General features: G+C 39.6%; 1 long non-coding RNA gene and 1 pseudogene across 1 annotated transcript in view; one reads left to right on the top strand and one right to left on the bottom strand.

The window, feature by feature from the left end:
- LOC116738083 overlaps positions 1 to 13,530 on the top strand; it is a 63,327-nt gene extending 49,797 nt beyond the window's left edge. Inside the window, exons 2-3 of the long non-coding RNA XR_004343670.1 lie at positions 9,508 to 9,589; positions 13,152 to 13,530. This is a non-coding gene — a long non-coding RNA (uncharacterized LOC116738083). The remainder of the gene's footprint in view (positions 1 to 9,507; positions 9,590 to 13,151) is intronic.
- LOC115514462 lies at positions 8,516 to 9,477 on the bottom strand (annotated as a pseudogene).
- Positions 13,531 to 25,794: the final 12,264 nt, after the last annotated feature.

The raw sequence follows: 25,794 nt of genomic DNA on the forward strand, positions 1-25,794 counted from the left end.
AAAAAACATACACTTGGGGCACCTGGGTGACTCAGTAGGGTGAGAACCTGACTCTTGATTTCAGGTCAGGTCATGATCTCATGGATTTGTGAGATCAAGCCCCGCATTGGGCTCTGTGCTGACAATGCAGAGCCTGCTTGGGATTCTCTGTTTCCCTCTCTCTCTCTCTGCCCCTCCCCTGCTCATGCTCCTCTCTCTCTCTCAAAAATAAAATAAATAAACATAAAAAAATACACTTAATAGAAATTATGAAGTTTTATTGGTCAAAAGTGTGTATGAACAATTTGTATTTGAATATTTTGCTTGAATGGCATTATGTGTCAATGTATGTAGATAAAGTTAAATATTATATGAATTACGCTGCTTTAAATGAATACTTTTTTATACCATAGATTTAAGCTCAAAAAGAGACATTTGACTTTGTGCTAATAAGAATGAAATAAGGCCAAGGAAGGGATGGGAAGCTTGGGCCTGAGTAAAGTTCTGAGATGGGAAAAAAGTGGCTATTTAAAATGTGTCATAGTAGCAAAAGCCCCAGTTCTGGAAAGATAAAGGTTGAGCAATAGCAACAACAAAAAATAATCTGGTCGTTTTTCCAAATTGGGTCATTCTGGATTAAAAGCCCGTTAAATTTTGAAGTGTAACCTTCCTGCGTCATATAATGAAACTGGGAAATTTAATATGATTTGTGGTTTTCTCTGTAAGGTTAAGTGACATAGATTGGATTTCTGCATAAAAACAAGCAAAAATAGGGGTGCCTTGGTGGCTCAGTGGGTTGAGCTTCCGACTTTGGCTCAGGTCATGATCTCCTGGTCCGTGAGTTCGAGCCCCGCATCGGGCTCTGTGCCACAGCTCAGAGCCTGGAGCCTGCTTTGGATTCTGTGTCTCCCTCTCTCTTTCTGCCCCTCCCCTGCTTGTGCTCTCTCTCTTGCTCTCTCAAAATTAAAAACATTAAAAAAAAAGTGAAAATATGCAATTTTGTTAGGTAAATGTGCATAATATTTCTACCAAACTGTCCAATTTTGATATATTCTGCATATTTTCTGATATTCTAAAGTAGTTTTTGGAAGCTTGAATTCATAACATTTTAAGTAACAGATACTTTTATTTATTCAGAGGCCTCTGAGAAACTCGAGTTCTATACTGGTATCATCTGTAATTAAATTAAAGACATGTATTTTTGATTGATAAGTGAAATTTTATCAGATGATATATTCAAAATATATGAATGTTTGATCATAGGTCAAAGGAGACTTTGTGTCTAAGCCTCCGAAGCCCAAGTTTACATGTAATGTTATTTGCACACAGCGCCTTTCCTTGATCTCTCTACAGAAAATTAAACACTTTGAACTGACTTGGTCCTAGAATGAAGTGGAACTAAGAGAATCAATTGGGTTCCTAAAATGCAAATAAAACATTCTATGATCTGTTAAGCTGCTAAGGAAATGAGGACACGGTGAATGGTATATACAAGGAAGTGCTTGGGGCTTAGGAAGGGGGGGAGATACATTTAAAGAGTATCAGGAAAGGGCAAAATTTGAGAGAGCTAAGTTTTAATTAAATGTGTGAAATAGAAATTACTAGAAATTAGAGAGGAGTAAGAAGAATCAATTTGCGCAGCATGCACTCATGCACTTAGATAAATGAACTTGTATTTTTAATTGCACAGTATTAGTGGACCACAAATTAAAACTCTTTCCATCCTCTCAGAGTGGACTGGGCTAGTTTTGTGCTGTCTTCTGAAGCTGAATATTAGCATTGGCACCAAGAAAGGAGTAGTGACCCAAAACCTCCACTTGCCAAGACGCGGAATTGGCAGCTGTGAGAATGCCGAGGAACTCAGACTCTAAACCAGTTGAAACAAGAGAAATAAACCATTTGTCAAACAAGCATCTACACAGCTATGAAGAATGAAGGCTGCAGAAGGAACTTAGAACCAAGTAGTTGGAATGCACGTCCTTTCCAGGATCCCCTCTCGAAACAAAAGTAACTACATATAGAATGGTGTACTCTATTCAATACTTCATGGCTCATATTGATGTTAGGGTGAGTCTTTTGGGGCTCTTAGTCAAGTAAAGAAGATAAGAAATTATTCTTACTTGTATAAGAGAAAAGGTGCTATGATTATAGGATTCCTCAAATTAAGGAGGTACATCATAATTTAAGAACAGAATTAGAAATATTAATGTAAACTTTAAAAGAAAATTTTTGCAGGGGCACCTGGGTGGCTCAGTCGGTTAAGTGCCCAACTCTTGATCTCAGCTCGGGTCTTAATCTCAGGGTTGTTAGTTCAAGCCTGGCATTGGGCTCCACCATGGGCCTGAGCTTTAAAAAAAAAAAAAAAAAAGGAAGAAAACATTTGTAGCTTTGATACTGAAATAACCTAGGAGCAATATTATCCCATGCTGCGAGCTATTATGTAATTCTTGGTCTCTCTGTTTTTTCACTAAAAGAAACTAAGGGTCCTTGGAGAAATATCTCAGTCTATGCATGATCTAGGTATACAACTTGGATAGTTGTGCCAGACAGAAAGCTTTCAAAATAAATAAATTCACATCTAAAAGACAAGAAAGTGCCTAAGTGAAGTGCAAAGTTGTGACATTAAAAATGATAATAAATCCTTCAGTCCCCTTAAATACATTTAATCTATTAAAAAGCTATGATTCCCTAATGATGAACAAAAAGAAAAAAGATAACATTAAGTATTTGAAAAAAGATGAAGGGACTAGAATTCATTATTGCTGAGCCTTGTTATTTACTTGGCATTATTGGCTTATTTATTGTACGTATAAAGATGACAGAAATGAGTTCATCCTAAATGTATCAGTTAGAAGGCATTTTCTGACACAAGGTAGGAATGTCATTAGAAAGACTCCATAACTTGTGACTCTAAGACAGAAGCCATGGGAAATATCCAAAAGTCATTGGCATCACTTGTTTTAAAGTTTTTAAAAAAAAATAAATTTTTAAAAAAAAAAATTTTTTTTTTTCAACGTTTATTTATTTTTGGGACAGAGAGAGACAGAGCATGAACGGAGGAGGGGCAGAGAGAGAGGGAGACACAGAATCAGAAACAGGCTCCAGGCTCCGAGCCATCAGCCCAGAGCCCGACGCGGGGCTCGAACTCACGGACCGCGAGATCGTGACCTGGCTGAAGTCGGACGCTTAACCGACTGCGCCACCCAGGCGCCCCCCAAAAAATTAAATTTAAGTAGCATTGGTTTCAGGAGTAGAATTTAGTGATTCATCACTTACCTGTAACACCCAGTGCTCATCCCAACAAGTGCCTTCCTTTATGCCCATCACCCATTTATTCCATCCCCCCCCCCAGCACCCCTACAGCAACCCTCAGCTTGTTCTCTGTATTTAAGAGTCTCTTATGGTTTACCTCCCTCTCTTTTTATTTTATTTCTTCTTCCCTTCCCCTATGTTCATCTGTTTTGTTTCTTAAATTCCACATACGAGGGAAACCATATGATAATTGGTCTTTCTCTGACTTATTTCACTTAGCATAATACACTCTAGTTCCATCCACATTATTGCAAATGGCAAAATCTCATTCTTTTTGATCACTGAGTAATATTCCATCGTATACATACACCACATCTTTACCCATTCATCATTCGATGGTCATTTGGGCTCTTTCCATAGTTTGGCTGTTGTTGATAGTGCTGCTACATTTGTATCGCTCTTTAAATGACGCACAGAATGGGAAAGAATGTATACCATGCAAATGTCTTTAAAAAGCAAAGGTAAGAGGCAAATACCACCATGGGGAACAAAAGAGGGTGAATTCAGCAGGAGGAGCGGGACAAGAAGAATTAAAGGGGCAGTGGCAAGGCTGTCAGCCAAGCCTGCTGGTGAACATTGAAGCAGGACAGGACAAACCTTAGGACAAAAATAAATGCAGACAAAAGAGAAGAGGCTGAGGTGGCTCACCAAGAAACTATAGAAGACTGTCCTGCAGAAACCAGAGAAACTGAAAGTGAAGTCCAGTTAGTGTCATATACCCGGTCTCACCTGTGGTCCTGGCATGTCTCTTCTTGTTAATTCAGAGGTATTTGTACCAATCCTCTTATAAATGCAAATTTTTTGGTAGCTCTAGGAGGACATTTTAAAAAGAAAAAAAATCCCACCCCTTATACTACCTTTTTCCTTCCTTTTACCTATTTAGGTAAGTGCTTTTTTTCCTTTCACTACAAATCTTCCTTAAAAAGTGAATGACAGGGGCGCCTGGGTGGCGCAGTTGGTTAAGCGTCCGACTTCAGCCAGGTCACGATCTCGCGGTCCGTGAGTTCGAGCCCCGCGTCGGGCTCTGGGCTGATGGCTCAGAGCCTGGAGCCTGTTTCCGATTCTGTGTCTCCCTCTCTCTCTGCCCCTCCCCCGTTCATGCTCTGTCTCTCTCTGTCCCAAAAATAAATAAGATTTGAAAAAAAAATTAAAAAAAAAAAGTGAATGACTGTCTTGTGTTTCAACTTAACATTCCATAGGCTGCAGAAGTGAAGTCTCAATAGCCATGATACGCAGTATAGCTAAATAGCGATTTGAAGCCATAATCATATATTCAGCATGACAAGTATTTTAAATGACTTACTTTTTTTAAAAAATCCATTTTGAAAGCAGAATTGCTTTCCCAAATGTCTGCTTCCTGTGCCATCTTTGGTGGTTGTACTCCAGTTTTCCTTATTACTTTATTCATGTGCTGTCAGAGAGTGGAAATTTTTGTGTGTGTGCATTAAGTTGTAATTTGGAGGGAATTAGGTCTAACAGCTCATTGATATTTTAAAATCTTGGTATTTGAGATCCTCTATTTAAGAAAAAATTTGCCTACACATTGTAAGATGGAAAGCTACTGGAAAAATTGCTATGGATTACAACTCATGAATTGTTAAATTTTCAGTGTTTATACTAAGAATTGCTTGCAAGTAGTTTCATAGCATCTATGGACTGATCATGGAACAGAAAACATTGATTATGAAAAAAATTCAATGGGGAGGCATCTACATATTTTATGATGTTTTCAATTTGTAAGTCTTTAGACTCAAAGAGATATTTACATAGCTTAAGAATCCCAAGCACATCAGATGGGGCATCCTAGATAGGATCTGTAGATTTCTATAGGTAGATGAAAGAATTAGAAATTGTTTATAATATAAATCCAGGAAAGTGGGCTAGATGATAACTACTATTAGAGTTATGGAATTATTAGCATGATTACTATGAGTAGAGTTGTGCATTAATTCTCAGGTCTTGGGAAGGATCTAGATCTTCCATCGGTCTCTAATAGTAATAAATAGTAATAACTAGTAATAGTAATAGTAATTAATAGTAATAGTAATAAATAATCGTAATAGTAAGCTCAATTAATTAGAAAGGGAACCATCTTTCTCAATAGGTATGCATCTTTTAATCCCCAGAAGACTTAGAATTAAGTTTAGAAAAATTTAGAAGAATCAAAACAATTTATTAATACTAGTGTCAAGCAGGAACTGTAAGATCTACCTAGGAGAATAGCCATGATTACGGCACTTCATCCAATTTAATTACCATGGTCTATTTGCCTATAACCCCACTGGACTTGGGAACAAAGACAGCGTGCTTTATCTCAGCAGTCTTAGCCCAGTGCCTGGCCCAGAGTCAATGCTCAGTAAATTTGTAGGAAGAAAAAATAAGGTCCTTAGGGTTGTAGAGAGATTTAGTTCTCTCAATATGTTCCTCTGAGGAGATAGAGAAAAGTGTCTCATTCCAGTACCTCCGGGCTGCTTCCATTTTGGAGGCTCCCTCCTGCAGCCATTCTAGAATGTAATAGAAATAGAGGAAAAAGTTTCTCTGACGTTTTTGATGTTTAGTCCAGGGCATGTTTCCAGAGGGGAAGGGTCAGACTTTGAGGATGCCCCAGCCCTTGACATTCTCTGTGAAAGGATGTGCTGTACAAAGATCTGCCCGTCAGCAGCTGTGCTTGAAAACCATATGGTAGAGCCATGGTGACAGTTTTCCTTTCAGACCCTGAGTAGGCATTTGGTATCAGGAGCGATAGACAATACATTTCAAATCACTTCCTCATGACAGCCCTTCAGATGTTTGAAAACCTTATCCCTTCTGGGCAGTGATTCCTGCTTCAACTGTTTGCCATCTGACACAGTCTTCAGACCTTTCCTCCCCTAAATTTTCTTCCTCTGTTTTGTCCATGTTTCTTCTATGTATTGCCTCAAGGGTCTAGAAATAAACAGCATATACAGGCTGTAGCCTGACCGAAGCAGAGATCAGGGGACCGTTGTTGCCCTTCTGGCCACTCCACATCCATTGTGGCAAAGATGTCATCATCTGCTCAGCAGCCCTGTCACGTTCTTGACTTTCACCATACTTGTGGCCAACTCAAATCCCTGTGTTTTGTCTTATGTTGTTGTTAATGTGGTATGTTTTAAATATGATTCTCTAATTCTGTGCTTGTGTATTTTGAACCAAGCTGGTGCTTTGAACCTAAGGATTTAACTTGTATTCCTACTGAACTGATAGGTTTGGCTCGCTATTCCAACTTATGTGGACATTTTGGAATGATGATTCCACCATTAAATGTTTCCCATTCCAAGTTTTTGCCATGTGTACTTTTGATAAGCCTACTGCCACATTTTCATCCAAGTTACTGAGAAAGGTATTGAGTGAGACAAGTCGAGGAAAGAGCCCAGAGCACACCACATGCTCAACAAATAGTTACTAATTAAATCATGACTCTGATAGAAGGAAAAGTTGTAGACTGTGGTTATTGTCTCTACTACTATACTCAGGCAAGCATGTGCCCCTTTGTTTATCCTCAGAAAAGCATGCACTGTATTTTTCAAAGGGATAGTTTTCTTGCTCTTCTAGAGGTTTCCAGGACAATCTTATTGTTCCCATTCATTCTTTCTCCATCCCGTTCATTCATGTGCAGACAGGATTCAATATTAATAACAGAGGATATTGGTAGCATCATCTATCAGATATGCTGTATACGAAAACACCCCAAAACTTAGGAATCTAAAACAATGACTATTTATCACAGTTCTGTTGGTAGGTTAGTCATTTGTGCTGCAGTCACCTGGACTTAGTCACACGGTTACACGTAGCTGAGAGACCCTCAGGGTGCCAGACTCAGCTAGGGTGAGTGGAATGGCTGGGTTTCTCCCTTCATGTGCTCTTTCATTTTCAGGGAGGCTTACTCAGGTTTTTTTCATCTGACACTGGCTGCGTTTCAGTGGGAGAAAGTCCTATGTGCAAACCCAAATCAAGCTTCTGCTTGAATCATGTTTGCTGTTGTCTCATTGGTCAAAACAAGTCACATGACCACATTCCAGAGTCAGTGAGGACAGGGACAACCTAAGGTTGGATATAGGAAGTGAGATTTATTGAGGGACATTAATGTAACAATTCATCACAAGCACACATGTTTATAGCACTTTCAGAATTTAGTTTATCATGCCTCGTAATTTATGTTTCCTTATAATTAGCTTTAGTGGGAATCTCTATGGCTATAAAACTTAGCATGTAATACTAGAGTTTTATGAAAAAGGACTCAGTATTGGGTAAGGATACAAAAACTGAAATTAAAAATTTCCAGTTTAAGTAGCACTTATACATATCTGCTAATATTTGAATAATATTTTCCATTAGTTATTATCTTAATGATTAATATATCAAAGTATCCACCTTGCTGTGCCCATGCTGTAGTTATAGTGGGTTGACTAAAATAGATTATGTATCTTTTTATTCTTGGAGAATCTGAACAAGTAGTTTTTTTTTTTTTAATTTCAAGTTTTTATTTATTTATTTAGCTTACAAAAGAAGTTTAATATACTGTGATTGCTGAACAGAAAACAAATACATGTTTTATTTTTCTTTGGTAATATGAATATTAAGTATTATTTAACATAATTGTAAAAGAAACAAATTATATTCGTTTTTAACTTATTTGAATATACAGTATTTGCAAAATAACATAATTGTTATTTTTTTCACATACCACATTAACAACAACATAAGACAAAACGCAGGGATTTGAGTTGGCCACAAGTATGGTGAAAATCAAGGACGTGACAGGGCTGCTGAGCAGATGATGACATCTTTGCCACAATGGATGTGGAGTGGCCACAGGATGTGAAATAAATCGGAACTATGTTTAATAAAATGCACATTTATATTTTAAAATTAATAAGGACTTAATTTGGTGTAAAAGTTGAAAATAAGACAGATTATAGTTCAGAACAACTTGCCACAGGAAATTTCATGACTAAATGTAAAACTTAACATGTCTTTTCTCTAAAATACACAATGAAAAAGAAAATGTATAAAACAAAGCAAGATGCATAAGAACATTTATAGGTAAGTGATATGGAAAATAAACCCTACAATTTGAAAAGCCATCGCATATACCAGGCATCACAGTAGAATTCACAAATGCCGGAAGTCATTTCAATAAAGAAAAGAAAACCAATTAGTTTTTCCTTGACATAGTCCCAATAAGCACATAGACTTCACACTTTCTGAGGAGGCTTTCATTAATCCCCTACCACACTCCTTCTTTTTATTCTTTGTTTCCACTCCTTTCAAAGAAACGTGAAATCAATGAGGAAACATGCACCAAGCATTACGGCTTTCATTTTCACATCAAGGTCTAAAGGGAGCTGGACACCAAAGCTATCAGCATCTGTAAATGCCTCTCTCCAAAACCAGTCCACTGCTTGGAAATCTTGCCAACTGTAGTTTCTTCATCCAGAGATTTAATCTCAAAGTCAACATCTGCACAACAGCTGCACCCAACACATGGACCAATAACTTTTAGTGCATCCTCTCTCCTCTCATTTTGAATTGTAAACCTTGGTAGGCATGGATGCCGGGTCTGAGTAACATAACCTACAGGTACACGAGGAGGAGCGTGGACTTCAATCTCCTGAAGGCAGCAAGGGCAACAACGGCTGTCACACCTTAGTGGTCTCTCCAGAGTTATAGCTTCTTGGCCCATATTATCAATAATCCTCATGGTAAAAGGCCGAGAAGCCCCACAGCAATTCCGGGTACAGCAGTCTGTATCCTCTGCTGCAGAGTAAATCTGTCCAAAGCTGTTCTTAATTTCATATTTGTTATTAGTTTCAAAACCTGTTATGACTTCCAGAAGCTCAATTTGTTGATGAACCAGTATCTGATCTATCTGACTTAAATACTCCAATCCGGGTGGACAGCCTGATGGAGGTGTGGTGCTGGCATCCATGGTACCCTCGCAGGTCCACCTGGTTGATTATACACAGGCTGGGGTTGGACAGGAAACCCTACTGGGCCAGCACCTGAATAACCAGCTGGTGGAATTGAGTAGCCAGCCTGAGGGCCAGGATAGCCAACCTGGGGGCCAGGGTAGCCAGTATGTCCTGCAGGTCCTCGGGGTGCTGCTGACAGACATTGAGGGGGATAGTCAGATGGTAAATTTGTTCCTGGGTGAGGAGCATTCATTTGTCCATTTTGCTTTTCCATGATTTATAGAGTTCTGTGGCTGCGGGTGCTCCATGCTGCCGAGAACCTCCGGGGTGTGGGAACGCTCTCGGTTTCGTTTCCTGGATCCTAGGTACGCCACAAGTTTTTACTTAAATTCTAGTTAGTTAATATATATGGTAAAATTGGTTTCAGATATAGGATTTAGTGACTCATCCTTAAGTATAATGCCCAGTGCTCATCACAACAAGTGCCCTCCTTAATACCTGTCACCCATTTAGCCCATCCCCCATCCACCTCCCTCTATCAACCCTCAGTTTGTTCTCTGTAGTTAAGACTCTCTTTGGGTTTGCTTCCCATTCTTTATTTTTTTCTCCCTTCCCCTATGTTTGTCTGTGTTGTTTCTTAAATTCCACATATGAGTGAAATCATATGGTGTTTTCCTTTCTCGGATTGACTTATTTCGCTTAGCATAATACACTCTAGCTCCATCCACATCATTGCCAATGGCAAAATTTCATTCTTTTTAATGGCTGAGTAATATTCCATTGTATGTATATACCACCTTTCCTTTATCCAATAATCAGTTGATGGACATTTGGGCTCTTTCTGTAGCTGGGCTATTGTTGATAATGCTATGAACACAGGGATGCATATGCCTGTTCAAATCAGTATTTTGTAGCCTTGGGTAAATACACAGTAGTGCAATTGCTGGATCGTAGGGTAGTTCAATTTTTAACTTTTTGAGGAACTTCCAGGCTATTTTGCAGAGTGGCTGCACCATTTTGCATTCCCACCAACAGTGTAAGGAGGTTCCCTTTTCTCCACATCCTTGCCAGCATCTATTATTTCTTGTGTTATTAATTGAACAAGTAGCTTTCTTTTTTTTTTTTTTAATTTTTTTTTTTTTTCAACGTTTATTTATTTTTGGGACAGAGAGAGACAGAGCATGAACGGGGGAGGGGCAGAGAGAGAGGGAGACACAGAATCGGAAACAGGCTCCAGGCTCCGAGCCATCAGCCCAGAGCCCGACGCGGGGCTCAAACTTACGGACCGCGAGATCGTGACCTGGCTGAAGTCGGGCGCTTAACCGACTGCGCCACCCAGGCGCCCGGACAAGTAGCTTTCTAAAGGCAATACTGAATTTATTTTCAAAATTTTAATTCTTCAAAATGTAGGAATTTCAAAGCCTAAGAAACAATAGTGTCATTTTAGCTGTATAAATGTCTTAAAAACGTTTTTGATAAATTACTTTTGCCCGGACATGTGTTTTAAGGCAAACTTGCTCCCAATTAGACAAAACACAAAGGTCTGGGAACTAAGAGTAGAAGTGGGGGTGTCCACTGATACCTGGGCTCTGTTTCATTCAAGATTTTAGAATCCACGTGAGCAGTGCCCCACAGGACTGCAATGGTTCTATGAAAACTAAAGCTGAGACTCGATACCTGGCTTCTTGGAGTTCTACGTACTATTGAACAAAGAGGCAAATAGGCAAGGGGAAGGGGAACTGGTTGGAGTCACTGATTTTGGCTATCAGGGACATGTAAGGTTGTCACTATGTAATGGGGACAAGAAAAAGTATAGATGGAACCTAAGTTGTACATCTGCCAATCTGCAAAAAATTAATGAAGACAACGGCATCGTTATATTGGAAGGGCCCCCAAAGCCAAACCCTGGCCAAATAAGATGCTCTCTGAAAGAAAAGGGAAAATGAAGTAGATGGTGAAGAGGAAAGTCACACGTACCATGTATCATAAATAGCTTGTGAAAAGTTATAGATGGGACTATTGTTGCCTTTACTTGTATTTACTTCTTTATTTTGCCATATATTTCAAGTAATTTTCTCCCTTTCTTTCCTACCACACTGTTGTGTATGTGTTGTTAGCGAGGAGATTATATCATCACTAGAGGAGAAATAAAATACCACCAAGAATAAAATATTCAATTTGGAATTGACTGCAGAAACTATTGAGACATTGGGGCCATTTCCCTTTGGGAAGATGAGCACATTTTTTTACCCTATAATGGGTCCGTGTTATTAGGCAGGAGGATTATTTTAATGTGTAGATGTTTATTTTAACATAAGTGACAAATGGTGCATGTGGGTGTTAAGAAAGCGAAGTGGTAGATAGCAAGGAGTTTTTGCCATTTCGTTGGGTGCCCAGCATCTGAATCTTTTTTTCCATTTCAAACCTCACTCACAAATGAATCAGTCTTGGTGGGGGCAGAGTTCTGCCTGCCCTTGTTATGGTAAATGGGGCATACATTCCATTTCTTACCTGGCTTCTAGGAGTGAGCGTATGACCTAGCTTTGTCCCAACATAAGCCCAACTGGAACTTTGAATCTGGGGAAATACAGGAACAAAGTTATGCAGGGGACGAAGATTATTTCCTGGGGTGGTGGTAAGCGTCCAGCGGGTAGGATCCAGCAGTCTCAGTGCTAGTGCAAGAGGTTTTAGCAGCATAATCTTAATCAGAGTATTTCTGAGCCAAGACTCTTCTGCTTACATTTCCTTGATTCCTTACCATTTTCCAAATCCAGTTCTCCATATTTCTTAGAGTCAGTAGGTTAACTATTAATTTCCTTTCTGTTTGAATGCCAGAATCAGCTTCTGTCATCCACAACAGGATCTCTGAACAGTATAAAACACAAAGTACACATCACAGGACTTTGTAGAAGCACATTAAACAGTGATGTCTTTGCCCCCTTCCTTTCCTTCTTGCTCCCCTCCCAGTTGCATTAAAAGCTCTTTAGATGCTGATTTCTCTAACCCCTCCAAAAGGAGTTTAGTATGTTGCTTTGTACAAATAGCTGTTAATATTGGCTCGTGCCTAAACCGCACACTTAGCGAAGTGGAATTCATCACTAATTCCTCAAAGGTTCTAGATAGTGGGAGAAATAAGCCCACCGACCCAATCCAAGGAGGGACGAGTTGGCCCAACCTGAAGTGAGGCTTTAATCAATGTTCTTGCAAGAGCGGGTGTCTGATGGACAGGCACGATCTGGGCAGTCACAGCAGACAATTTATCTCCTACTGTGCAAGTCCCTCCACTTAATCCTCATTGGCTGAGTACTACAGCGGTTATAGCCTTACCTGGAAGTCGCCTAGGCCCATGTAAGGCAAAAAGTACATTCCTTGAGGTGACACACAGACTTCAGTTCTTTGGCGCATGCCCATTGCAAAGCCCATGAAAATAAGCTGGTAAAATAGAGAGGGGAAGATGAACCAGAACCAGGAAGTGAAGTGTCCAAGGGTTTGGAACTCCATTTTTGGCGGGGCGAGGCGGGGTGGGGGAGGGGAAGGTTGTAAACCCGTTGTTAACTAGACCGCACTGCTTTTATTTGGTATTTCTGAAAATGAATCCTCTCACTTACCCCTCACAGATAGCATGCATGATAATACAAAAATGCACTGGCAAGCAAACTGAAAACAGAACTGGTGATGTAGTTGTGGCTAGCTTCTTTGGTTACAATGTTTATAACGCTTAGATGGCAGGAAGAGTTCAGTATGTGTATTTTTACCTAACAAACATTATGGGAATTCCTTCTTGAAATTTTGCTTGGAGCCATAAATTTCTAAGAATGACTGATTAAAAATGATACTCCTGCACACAAAAGAGGGGAAAAAATAAACTGTGGTAAGTTTTTTTCTTTAGTGATGCGCTTGAAAATTACTTCCTTTCTTTCTTTGAAGGCTGTGACAATGAGAAGCCATCTTGGAGGCTGCCATGAACAGGAGGGTTTGAGAAGTCCTCTTTATGGAGGTCACATTTGAATGGAAATCCAAATGATTAGACAGAATTAGCCATTCCAAGCACCAGTTCAGAGGATCCAGGCCGAAGAAGAGCAGGTATACCCCCAGCATTCCTGTCCTTGACTCCTACCCTCCCCTTTTGCCTTCCTCATCCAGGCTTTGTGCTCCCCCAACATTTTTTCCTTCTTAGGCTATGGAACTGACATTCAATTTGGAGTTAAAACATCCTTCATTAGAGATGTGCTACTTTCCACAGCACAGTCTTTAACATTATTATTGTTATTTTTAATTTTTTTAATGTTTATATGTTTTTGAGAGAGGGAGAGAGAGACAGAGTGTGAGTAAGGGAGGGGCAGAGAGAGAGGGAGACACAGAATCTGAAGCAGGCTCCAGGCTCCGAGCTGTCAACACAGAGCCCGACCCGGGACTTGAACTCACAAACCACAAGATCATGACCTGAGCCGACATCAGACGCTTAACCAGCTGAGCCACAGTCTTTAACATTATTAAACAGAATACTTAGTGTCTCAGCATGAAGCATTTGCAGCCGGTTTCTCCAGCCATGCCCAGAGATATCCAAAGGGAAATGATTAGGTTCTTGACTTTGAAATGCTCATTAAAGTGACACCTTGCAAAACGATGATATCTACCCTAAAAACAAATTCCCATTCCCACCACTCAATCTATCAGATGTAAATTTCTGGCAGCTGAAGTATCGCCATTCCGTCTATCCTTCCAATTATGAAGCTTTCAGAGCGAGTTCAGACCACCCAGCTACCTAATGAAGAAGAATTTTAATTATTAAAAGGGACACTTCCGTGTCTTTTCTTTCTTTTTTTTTTTTTTTTTTTTTAACGTTTATTTATTTTTGGGACAGAGAGAGACAGAGCATGAACGGGGAAGGGGCAGAGAGAGAGGGAGACACAGAATCGGAAACAGGCTCCAGGCTCCGAGCCATCAGCCCAGAGCCTGACGCGGGGCTCGAACTCACGCACCGCGAGATCGTGACCTGGCTGAAGTCGGACGCTTAACCGACTGCGCCACCCAGGTGCCCCCCCGTGTCTTTTCTTTTTGGGTAACTTTTAGTATCATTGCATGGTCAACTAAACTGCTATTCTGCCTCACTGCCAGACATGGTCAGGTCTTACTGCATTTTTTAATAACTAATGAAGTCATTATTTAAATAACAGTTAATCGAAGGCTAAGGCAAGAACACAAGTTTTCCCACCTCCAGAGGAGCTAGCTGGCTCTACACCCCACTGACCACGCTGCTTCTTGTGTCATTGAGAACACTGGTTGACAATGCAACGCTAATGCTTTTTGAAACCTCGATCAGTAGAAGCCGGAAAAACTTTTTAAAGCGTAGCAAACATTTCTGCTAAAATAGAGGCTCAGCTTATATCTGAGCCATGCTATTATTTCTCAAAAACCCTCTTGAATGGATAATTGAGTTATACAAATGTAAATCAAGCATCTGTGGGTGGATCTGCAGGCGGGAGGACATTGTTGCAGAATGCTCTGTCTGGTGATGCAGAATGTACCATGTCCTCAAGCCCAGGCCATGCCTCTGAGACTTGGCTTTGTGATTCTTTTTGGAGGGTTTCCAAGATTATGAATGGAGAGCCTGCTGCTGACAAAACTCTTGTGTGAACTTGTGAAGCTGCATAGGCTCTTCCTTAAGTAGTTTGTGGGGGTTAGTTTTGTTTTTGCATGCGATGCACAGACCTGGAGTGACACTGCGTTATTATGTTTGGTGTCATTGTGCTGAGAGGGTCGTGATGCAAGGCCACCCTCCTGTGGTCAAGGGCAGGACTTTCCTGTGAAGGAGACATTTCTTCTTTAGTTATTCTTGAGCAAGAGGAGCCAATCATAGGACCTTAGACTTGAAGAAGGGTAAAAATCATTCTTTCTTAACTTGTCTTAAGTGACCTATACTCCTAGGCACAGTTATGTTCAGAGCATTCCTGGGGTTAGAATAATTTGACCCTGACTCTATTCACTTTGGCTGGGAGCACCCAAATGGACCCTGAAAACAAGTTGAGACTAAACTGTAAGAGTAACCACCTCTAGTAGCATTTGTAAGACACCCTTCAATTGGGGGCCACACATCAAAGAAAAGACAGTATACTTTCATCATCTGCTGCAGTCTGGACTTAGCCGCATCCCTTAGTTAAGGGAAGGGTCTGTCACCTAGGCCGGTTAAGCGTTAGCAATGGCCATTTTCCATAGTGTAGCTTCTTCTGCCAAATGGTGATCTCAGAGCTCCTACCAGAAGAGAAAGGGAAAGGGTGCCTTCACCAGGAGTTTAGTTTAGGCCAGAATAACCACATGTGGGGTCTGTTGTGGAGCATATATGACAAAGCTCTGTGGTGCTTTCAGAAACAACTGGAGGAAATTTGATGTGGGAAAGTCCCTGCTGTTATGGTAAATTTTTCTGGTGATATCCAATTTATTTTTTTATACGTATTTTTTAAGACTCCTGTGTGGCAGGCAGCCTTAGTGTTCATTCATAAGATTTTTCTCCCCCTACAAAATGGGGCTTCAAACCTTATAATAACTTTATCTAGAACAATACTATACTAAGTAGTTTTTTTTAAAGACCTTGTTACTGGCATGAAAGAGACTATGTTATTAGTAAAATTCATGATCTTCGCATTCTTTGGATGAAGACTGCATCCGTGTAATTATTTGTTTGTCATCTCTCTCACTGAGAATACTACTTACATGAATGACATAATAAAGAAGCAGCTATTTGAATATAAATTTTATAGAAATAGAATATTTATGGCATCCCAGAGAAGTTTGAGTTTCAGATTCTCTTCAAGCGAAATGTATTATAAAAACTGTTAAAAGCAAGGATGGATATTCAGGCAAGGGAGCTTGAAATTCTTTTGAGAATAAAACAAATGATGAACAGAAAAGAATTTATTCTGGAACGAACAAAAGGTATGCAGGCCATTTTTTTTTTTTTTTTTTTAAATCAGAGTTCCTTTTGTGTACTGTTAGAAATAAGCCATTTAATCAAGAGAACTGCAGGGGATACTATTTTAGACACAGACTTTACAGAGAGAATTTGGATTATGAGATTGAAGTTGCAGGCCAAAAAGAAACAGAATGTATAAATGGTATAGGTATAAATAAATGGAAAGAAATTCAAGAACTAAATTTTATAAAGTAATGATAATAGTAAAGTCTCTTTCATCTGAAATAATAAGTGAAACATGACAAGGGGAAAATATATTCGGTAAGAATATATAGAGAAGAATGCAAACATCTTGTAAAGAAATTTCCACTTCTAGCTATGCCAGAGTAGTTTATGTCAGATTGACTCCCTTCTCTTGACAAGAATAATGACCAAAGAAAGATAGTAAAATGTATTAAAATTTAACAGTTCCCCTCTCCAAGCTGTTGGAGGCATCAGAGAAGAACTAAGGCTGTTAAAGATTAATAGGATAAAGTCCTGGAAAGAAGAGCAATGCATTGATGCAAATATGACATTCTTTATTGGTGATCCTCTCAAGTCATTTTCTAGTAGGTAGGTAGCACAGGTGAGACGCTAGACAGAGAGAAAAGTCTCAGAACTTTTGATGCTCACAAAGCTGGGCATCAGAGCTGGGCAAGAGTCTGGGTTCCATATGATCAAAGTAGCTAAGACTTTAGAAATCAAGATCTTGGATTAAAGGGAATTACAAGGAAGTGAGCCCAATATTCTGCAATTCTTTTTTCTTCAGTGTATTTGATAAGCTGCACAGGGTGGGAATATATGCAACAATGCAGAAAGTGGAAACTAAGTTTAAACAGCTTCACGGTGTTTGGAGAGATAGAAACCCTGGATTCAGACATTTCCAAAGACCTCTTGGATTTTAATCATCTCAGTCCCTGCTTGGATCAAAGTGATTCACAACTCCTTTGACTATCTCCTAGGAAACAAATAAACAAAACACCCAGCTTCTTTCAAGGAGGATATTATCCAGAGCCCTTATAATTCATCATTCACAATGACTGGCATTCAATCAAAAATTATCAGACGTTCCAGGAAACAGGACAAAATGGCCAATACAAAAGCAAAAAGAATACAAACAGACCCTTAGTTGATCTATATATCAGAGTTTTTAGACAGTCTTTTAAATAATTGTAACTAATAGGTTTAAGAAAATAGATAAAAAGAAAATTCTGCCAGAAGACTGGGACCTATAAACACAGTCCAATCGAGGTTCAAGAGTTGGTAAAAATTAGATCTCATCAGATGAGTTTGACAGTAATTAGAGCAGAGGATCACTGAACTGACACATTAAAAAGAAAAAGGTGAAAAATACAAAAGAGAGCAAGATATATATAACAAATGGTGAGAAGTTCTTGCATATGTGTAATTGGGGCCCCAGAAGGAGAAGAGGGAAAGATTGGGGAATGAGTAGCAAATGAAGAGATACTCATGGAGAATTTTCCAAAATTAGTGCAAGATATCAAGCCAAAGATTCAAGAATCTCTGTAAAACCCAAGCACAGCCAGGTACATTATAGTAAAACTATTTAAAATTAAAGACCAAAAGAAATTATTAAAAGCATCTAGAAGACAAAACACATCTCTTCCAAGGAGAAATGATCAAAGTGGTGAAATCCAGATAATAATGGCATGCTATATTTAACTTGCTGTAAGAGAACACTGCTAACTTAGCATTCTACAAGGCAGTGAAAGTATCCTTCAAAAATGAAAATACAGTAAAGACATTTTTTTCAGACAAAATCTGAGAATATTTCTTGCCAGTAAACTCACATAAAAATTGATTGAGGTAGAGATACCCACAAATATTAAGTTACATAAATGGATAGACTAAAATGATGCATTCACAAAAGATAGTAAACTTTTGGGGGGATTTAAGAAAGTGTAACTTTACTCAGGATTTATTAGGTTAGCTTTCTCCTTTATAAGAGGAAAAACATGAGAACAAATAATCCTCTGAATGAGTACTTTACATTCATTGATAAATGACATTCTGGCCCAGCTTTTAAAAATTTATAGAATTTGACAAACAATTATAACAGGAAATGATGGGCAAATTTAGAAAGACTTAGCAATAAATGACATACTAAATGGCATTTAGCTGGATAAAAAGTGAAAACATTATCAGCTTAAAAAATACCTTTCTACTACTTTCTACATTTATAAATATTTTGTTTATGGCAATAATAGAGAACTGAAATATTTTATAACTTGTGGTGGATACAGTGCTTTATGTCTTTATTTAAAATTAAGTGGGGGGGATCCTGGGAAGATGGCGGCGTAGGAGGATGCTGGGCTCACCGCGCGTCCTGCTGATCACTTAGATTCCACCTACACTTGCCTAAATAACCCAGAAAACCGCCAGAAGACTAGCAGAACGGAGTCTCCGGAGCCAAGCGCAGACGAGAGGCCCACGGAAGAGGGTAGGAAGGGCGGCGAGGCGGTGCGCGCTCCACAGACTGGCGGGAGGGAGCCGGGGCGGAGGGTCAGCCTGCCAGCCAAGCAGAGCCCCCGAGTCTGGCTGGCAAAAGTGTGTTTTTTTGGCCGACAGAGTGTGTTCCGACAGCAACCGGAACTTGACAGCTGGAAGGTTATAAGTTAACAGCTCTGCTCGGAGAACGGAGGGCTAGAGGTCAACGGGAGGGAGAGTTGCTGAGCCCCAGGACGACAGAGCTCAGTTTGGCAGGGAACAAAGGTGCTCGCCAGCGCCATCTCCCCCGCCCATCCCCCACCAAAATCCTAAAGGGAACCAGTTCCTGCCAGGGAACTTGCTTGCTCTGTGCAAACACCCAACACGGTGCTTCTGCGGAGCCAACCCTCTGGCAGCGGGTCTGACTCCCTCCCGCTGCCACAGGACCCCTCCTGAAGTGGATCACCTAAGGAGAAGCGAGCTGAGCCTGCCCCTCCCGCCACCGTGCACCTTGCCAATCCACCCCAGCTAATACGCCAGATCCCCAGCACCACAAGCCTGGCAGTATGCAAGTAGCCCAGACGGGCCACGCCACCCCACAGTGAATCCTGCCCCGAGGAGAGGGGAAGAGAAGGCACACACCAGTCTGACTGTGGCCCCAGCGGTGGGCTGGGGGCAGACATCAGGTCTGACTGCGGCCCCGCCCACCAACACAAGTTATTCAAGACAGCACAGGGGAAGTACCCCGCAGTCCCACACCACTCCAGGGACTATCCAAAATGACGAAACGGAAGAATTCCCCTCAAAAAAACTTCCAGTAAATAACGACAGCTAACGAACTGATCAAAAACGATGTAAACAATATAACAGAAAGTGAATTTAGAATAAGAGTCATAAAATTAATCGCTGGGCTTGAAAACAGTATAAAGGACAGCAGAGAATCTCTTGCTACAGACATCAAGGGACTAAGGAACAGCCAGGAGGAACTAAAAAATGCTATCAACGAGTTGCAAAATAAAATGGAGACAACTACGGCTTGGATTGAAGAGGCAGAGGAGAGAATAGGTGAACTAGAAGATAAAATTATGGAAAAAGAAGAAGCTGAGAAAAACAGAGATTAAAAAAAAATCCAGGAGTATGAGGGGAAAATTAGAGAACTAAGTGATGCACTAAAGAGAAATTATATACGCACAATTGGTATTCCAGAGGAGGAAGAGAGGGAAAGGTGCTGAAGGTGTACTTGAAGAAATAATAGCTGAGAACTTCCCGGATCTGGGGAAGGAAAAAGGCGTTGAAATCCAAGAGGCACAGAGAACTCCCTTCAGACATAACTTGAATCGATCTTCTGCACGACATATCATAGTGAAACTGGCAAAATACAAGGATTAAGAGAAAATTCTGAAAGCAGCTAGGGATAAACATGCTCTAACATATAAAGGGAGACCTATAAGACTCGTGACCGATCTCTCTACTGAAACTTGGCAGGCCAGAAAGGAATGGCAGGAGATCTTCCATGTGATGAACAGAAAAAATATGCAGCCGAGAATCCTTTCTCCAGCAAGTCTGTCATTTAGAATAGAAGGAGAGATAAAGGTCTTCCCAAACAAACAAAAACTGAAGGAATTCGTCACCACTAAACCAGCCCTACAAGAGATCCTAAGGGGGATCCTGTGAGACAAAGTACCAGAGACATCGCTACAAGCATGAAACCTACGGACATCACAATGACTCTAAACCCATATCTTTCTATAACACTGAATGCAAATGGACTAAATGCGCCAACCAAAAGAAATAGGGTTTCAGAATGGATAAAAAAAACAAGACCCATCTATTTTCTGTCTACAGGAGACTCATTTTAGACCCGAGGACACCTTCAGGTTGAGAGTGAGGGGATGGAGAACTATTTATCACACCACTGGAAGTCAAAAGAAAGCTGGAGTAGCCATACTTATATCAGACAAACTAGACTTTAAATTAAAGGCTGTAACAAGAAATGAAGAAGGCCATTATACAATAGTCACAGGGTCTATCCATCAGGAAGAGCTAACAATTATAAATGTCTATGCGCCGAATACAGGAGCCCCCAAATATATAAAACAATTACTCACAAACATAAGCAACCTTATTGATAAGAATGTGGTAATTGCAGGGGACTTTAACACTCCAGTTACAGAAATGGATAGATCATCCAGACACACGGTCAATAAAGAAACAAGGGCCCTGAATGATACATTGGATCAGATGGACTTGACAGGTATATTTAGAACTCTGCATCCCAAAGCAACAGAATATACTTTCTTCTCGAGTGCACATGGAACATTCTCCAAGATAGATCACATACTGGGTCACAAAACAGCCCTTCATAAGTATACAAGAATTGAGATCATACCATGCATACTTTCAGACCACAATGCTATGAAGCTTGAAATCAACCACAGGAAAAAGTCTGGAAAACCTCCAAAAGCATGGAGGTTAAAGAACACCCTACTAAAGAATGAGTGGGTCAACCAGGCAATTAGAGGAGAAATTAAAAAATATATGGAAACACATGAAAATGAAAATACAACAATCCAAACACTTTGGGATGCAGCGAAGGCAGTCCTGAGAGGAAAATACATTGCAATCCAGGCCTATCTCAAGAAACAAGAAAAATCCCAAATACAAAATCTAACAGCACACCTAAAGGAAATAGAAGCAGAACAGCAAAGACAGCCTAAACCCAGCAGAAGAAGAGAAATAATAAAGATCAGAGCAGAAATAAACAATATAGAATCTAAAAAAACTGTAGAGCAGATCAACGAAACCAAGAGTTGGTTTTTTGAAAAAATAAACAAAATTGATAAACCTCTAACCAGGCTTCTCAAAAAGAAAAGGGAGATGACCCAAATAGATAAAATCATGAATGAAAATGGGATTATTACAACCAATCCCTCAGAGATACAAGCAATTATCAGGGAATACTATGAAAAATTATATGCCAACAAACTGGACAACCTGGAAGAAATGGACAAATTCCTGAACACCCACACTCTTCCAAAACTCAATCCGGAGGACATAGAAAGCTTGAACAGACCCATAACCAGCGAAGAAATTGAATCAGTCATCAAAAATCTCCCAACAAATAAGAGTCCAGGACCAGATGGCTTCCCAGGGGAGTTCTACCAGACGTTTAAAGCAGAGATAATACCTATCCTTCTCAAGCTATTCCAAAAAATAGAAAGGGAAGGAAAACTTCCAGACTCATTCTGTGAAGCCAATATTACTTTGGTTCCTAAACCAGACAGAGACCCAGTAAAAAAAGAGAACTACAGGCCAATATCCCTGATGAATATGGATGCAAAAATTCTCAATAAGATACTAGCAAATCAAATTCAACAGCATATAAAAAGAATTATTCACCATGATCAAGTGGGATTTATTCTTGGGCTGCAGGGCTGGTTCAACATTCGCAAATCAATCAACGTGATACATCACATTAATAAAAGAAAAGATAAGAACCATATGATCCTGTCAATCGATGCAGAAAAGGCCTTTGACAAAATTCAGTAACCTTTCTTAATAAAAACCCTCGTGGGGCGCCTGGGTGGCTCAGTCGGTTAAGCGTCCGACTTCGGCTCAGGTCACGATCTCGCGGTATGTGAGTTCGAGCCCCGCGTCGGGCTCTGTGCTGACTGCTCAGAGCCTGGAGCCTGTTTCAGATTCTGTGTCTCCCTCTCTCTCTGACCCTCCCCCGTTCATGCTCTGTCTCTCTCTGTCTCAAAAATAAATAAACGTTAAAAAAAATTAAAAAAAAAAAAAACCCTCGAGAAAGTCGGGATAGAAGGAACATACTTAAAGATCATAAAAGCCATTTATGAAAAGCCCACAGCTAACATCATCCTCAACGGGGAAAAACTGAGAGCTTTTTCCCTGAGATCAGGAACACGACAGGGATGTCCACTCTCACCGCTGTTGTTTAACATAGTGTTGGAAGTTCTAGAATCAGCAATCAGACAACAAAAGGAAATCAAAGATATCAAAATTGGCAAAGATGAAGTTAAGCTTTCACTTTTTGCAGATGACGTGATATTATACATGCAAAATCCGATAGACTCCACCAGAAGTCTGCTAGAACTGATACATGAATTTAGCAAAGTTGCAGGATACAAAATCAATGTACAGAAATCAGTTGCATTCTTATACACTAATAATGAAGCAACAGAAAGACAAATAAAGAAACTGATCCCATTCACAATTGCACCAAGAAGCATAAAATACCTAGGAATAAATCTAACCAAAGATATAAAGATCTGTATGCTGAAAACTATAGAAAGCTTATGAAGGAAATTGAAGAAGATATAAAGAAATGGAAAAACATCCTGTGCTCATGGATTGGAAGAATAAATATTGTCAAAATGTCAATACTACCCAAAGCTATCTACACATTCAATGCAATCCCAATCAAAATTGCACCAGCATTCCTCTCAAAACTAGAACAAGCAATCCTAAAATTCATATGGAACCACAAAAGGCCCCAAATAGCCAAAGTAATTTTGAAGAAGAAGACTAAAGCAGGAGGCATCACAATCCCAGACTTTAGCCTCTACTACAAAGCTGTAATCATCAAGACAGTATGGTATTGGCACAAAAACAGACACATAGACCAATGGAATAGAATAGAAACTCCAGAATTAGACCCACAAACGTATGGCCAACTCATCTTTGACAAAGCAGGAAAGAATATCCAATGGAAAAAAGACAGTCTTTTTAACAAATGGTGCTGGGAGAACTGGACAGCAACATGCAGAAGGTTGAAACTAGACCACTTTCTCACACCATTCACAAAAATAAACTCAAAATGGATAAAGAACCTGAATGTGAGACAGGAAACCATCAAAACCCTAGAGGAGGAAACAGGAAAAGACCTCTCTGACCTCAGCCGTAGCAATTTCTTACTCGACACATCCCCAAAGGCAAGGGAACTAAAAGCAAAAATGAACTACTGGGACCTTATGAAGATAAAAAGCTTCTGCACAGCAAAGGAAACAACCAACAAAACTAAAAGGCAACCAACGGAATGGGAAAAGATATTTGCAAATGACATATCGGACAAAGGACTAGTATTCAAAATCTATAAAGAGCTCACCAAACTCCACACCTGAAAAACAAATAACCCAGTGAAGAAATGGGCAGAAAACATGAATAGACACTTGTCTAAAGAAGACATCCGGGTGGCCAACAGGCACATGAAAAGATGTTCAGCGTCACTCCTTATCAGGGAAATACAAATCAAAACCACACTCAGGTATCACCTCACGCCAGTCAGAGTGGCCAAAATGAACAAATCAGGAGACTATAGATGCTGGAGAGGATGTGGAGAAATGGGAACCCTCTTGCACTGTTGGTGGGAATGCAAATTGGTGCAGCCACTCTGGAAAACAGTGTGGAGGTTCCTCACAAAATTAAAAATAGACCTACCCTATGACCCAGCAATAGCACTGCTAGGAATTTACCCAAGGGATACAGGAGTACTGATGCATAGGGGCACTTGTACCCCAATGTTTATAGCAGCACTCTCAACAATAGCCAAATTATGGAAAGAGCCTAAATGTCCATCAACGGATGAATGGATAAAGAAATTGTGGTTTATATACACAATGGAGTACTACGTGGCAATGAGAAAGAATGAAATGTGGCCCTTTGTAGCAACATGGATGGAACTGGAGAGTGTTATGCTAAGTGCAATAAGCCATACAGAGAAAGACAGATACCATATGTTTTCACTCTTATGTGGATCCGGAGAAACTTAACAGAAACCCATGGGGGAGGGGAAGGAAAAAAAAAGAGGTTAGAGTGGAAGAGAGCCAAAGCATAAGAGACTCTTAAAAACTGAGAACAAACTGAGTGTTGATGGGGGGTGGGAGGGAGGGGAGGGTGGGTGATGGGTATTGAGGAGGGCACCTTTTGGGATGAGCACTGGGTGTTGTATGGAAACCAATTTGACAATAAACTTCATATATTGAAAAAAATAAAATAAAATTAAGTGTTCTTAAAATGATTAAAATCTAATGTGGTATTAAATTTTTAAATCTTTTAAGTAAATATGAACACCCTGTTACCAACTTTCCTCTCCCCCACTTATATAAAATTTACCTATGTAACACATTTTAATTGGAAACTAATTCTATGTGTTTCCCAAAATATTATATAAGTCCTACTTTACCAATTTGGGAGTGTAAATTTCTCTATTAATATTAAATTTTAAAATTAAAATTATAATAATTTGGAACACTTCTCCATTCCTCTTTAGATTTCTGCTTCCAAATCACTTCTGAAAACCACAAGGAATATTTGTACATGAATTAAACAATCTCCTTTATTACTAGCTGTAATGACTGTTTCAGTCCTGGGGAAACACAATTGTTGCCAGCAACCTCTGTTTCCTTTCCTAACATGCTACTCTCATTGAAAATCCAAATTCTTGGACCTGGATTGGAGAAGAGGCACTGGAAATCCGAGAGAAGTTTTTCTCATATTCTCTTTTACTAAGAATGTAGAGGAAACTTAGCTGTAAGTGTTTCTACTTTTTCTTCTGGAAATCATACAGGGCAATGAGGAAAGTGGGAAAACATTCTACATCTGACCATAATGGATGATGGACTGACAAACAGAGAATACCTCTACAGATCTAGGAGACATTAAAAAGATAATAAGAGAACACTAAAAAAAACTTCATGCACATAAATTTGACAACTTAGACAAAATGGACCAAAATTTTAAAATCCAAAAACTACTCAAACTCACCGAAGAAAAAACAGGACTGAGCAGTCCTGTAACTATTAAAGGTATTAAATTTGTGTGTAAAACCTTCTGAAAAAGAAATGTCTAGTCTCATATTGTTTCACTGGCAAATTACATTAAGCATTTAAAGAAATAGCACCAATTCTGCATAATCTTTTCCAGAAAATCGAAGAGGAGAGAATGCTTCACAGTGCATTTTATGAGATCGGTGTTATTCTGACACCAACACTAGAAAAAGATGGTACCCAAAAAAGAAAAGCAGGAGAAAACTGTAGATGTAAAAATTATCCAGAAAGTATTAGCAAATTGAATTCAGTAATATGTAAAAAAAAATCACTAGAACTAAGTGAGGTTTATCCTGAGATTGCAAGACTGGTTCAATATTTGGAAACC

The sequence above is a fragment of the Lynx canadensis genome, chromosome B2 (assembly GCF_007474595.2).
Source record: "Lynx canadensis isolate LIC74 chromosome B2, mLynCan4.pri.v2, whole genome shotgun sequence".
In the NCBI taxonomy this organism is placed as follows: Eukaryota; Metazoa; Chordata; class Mammalia; order Carnivora; family Felidae; genus Lynx; species Lynx canadensis.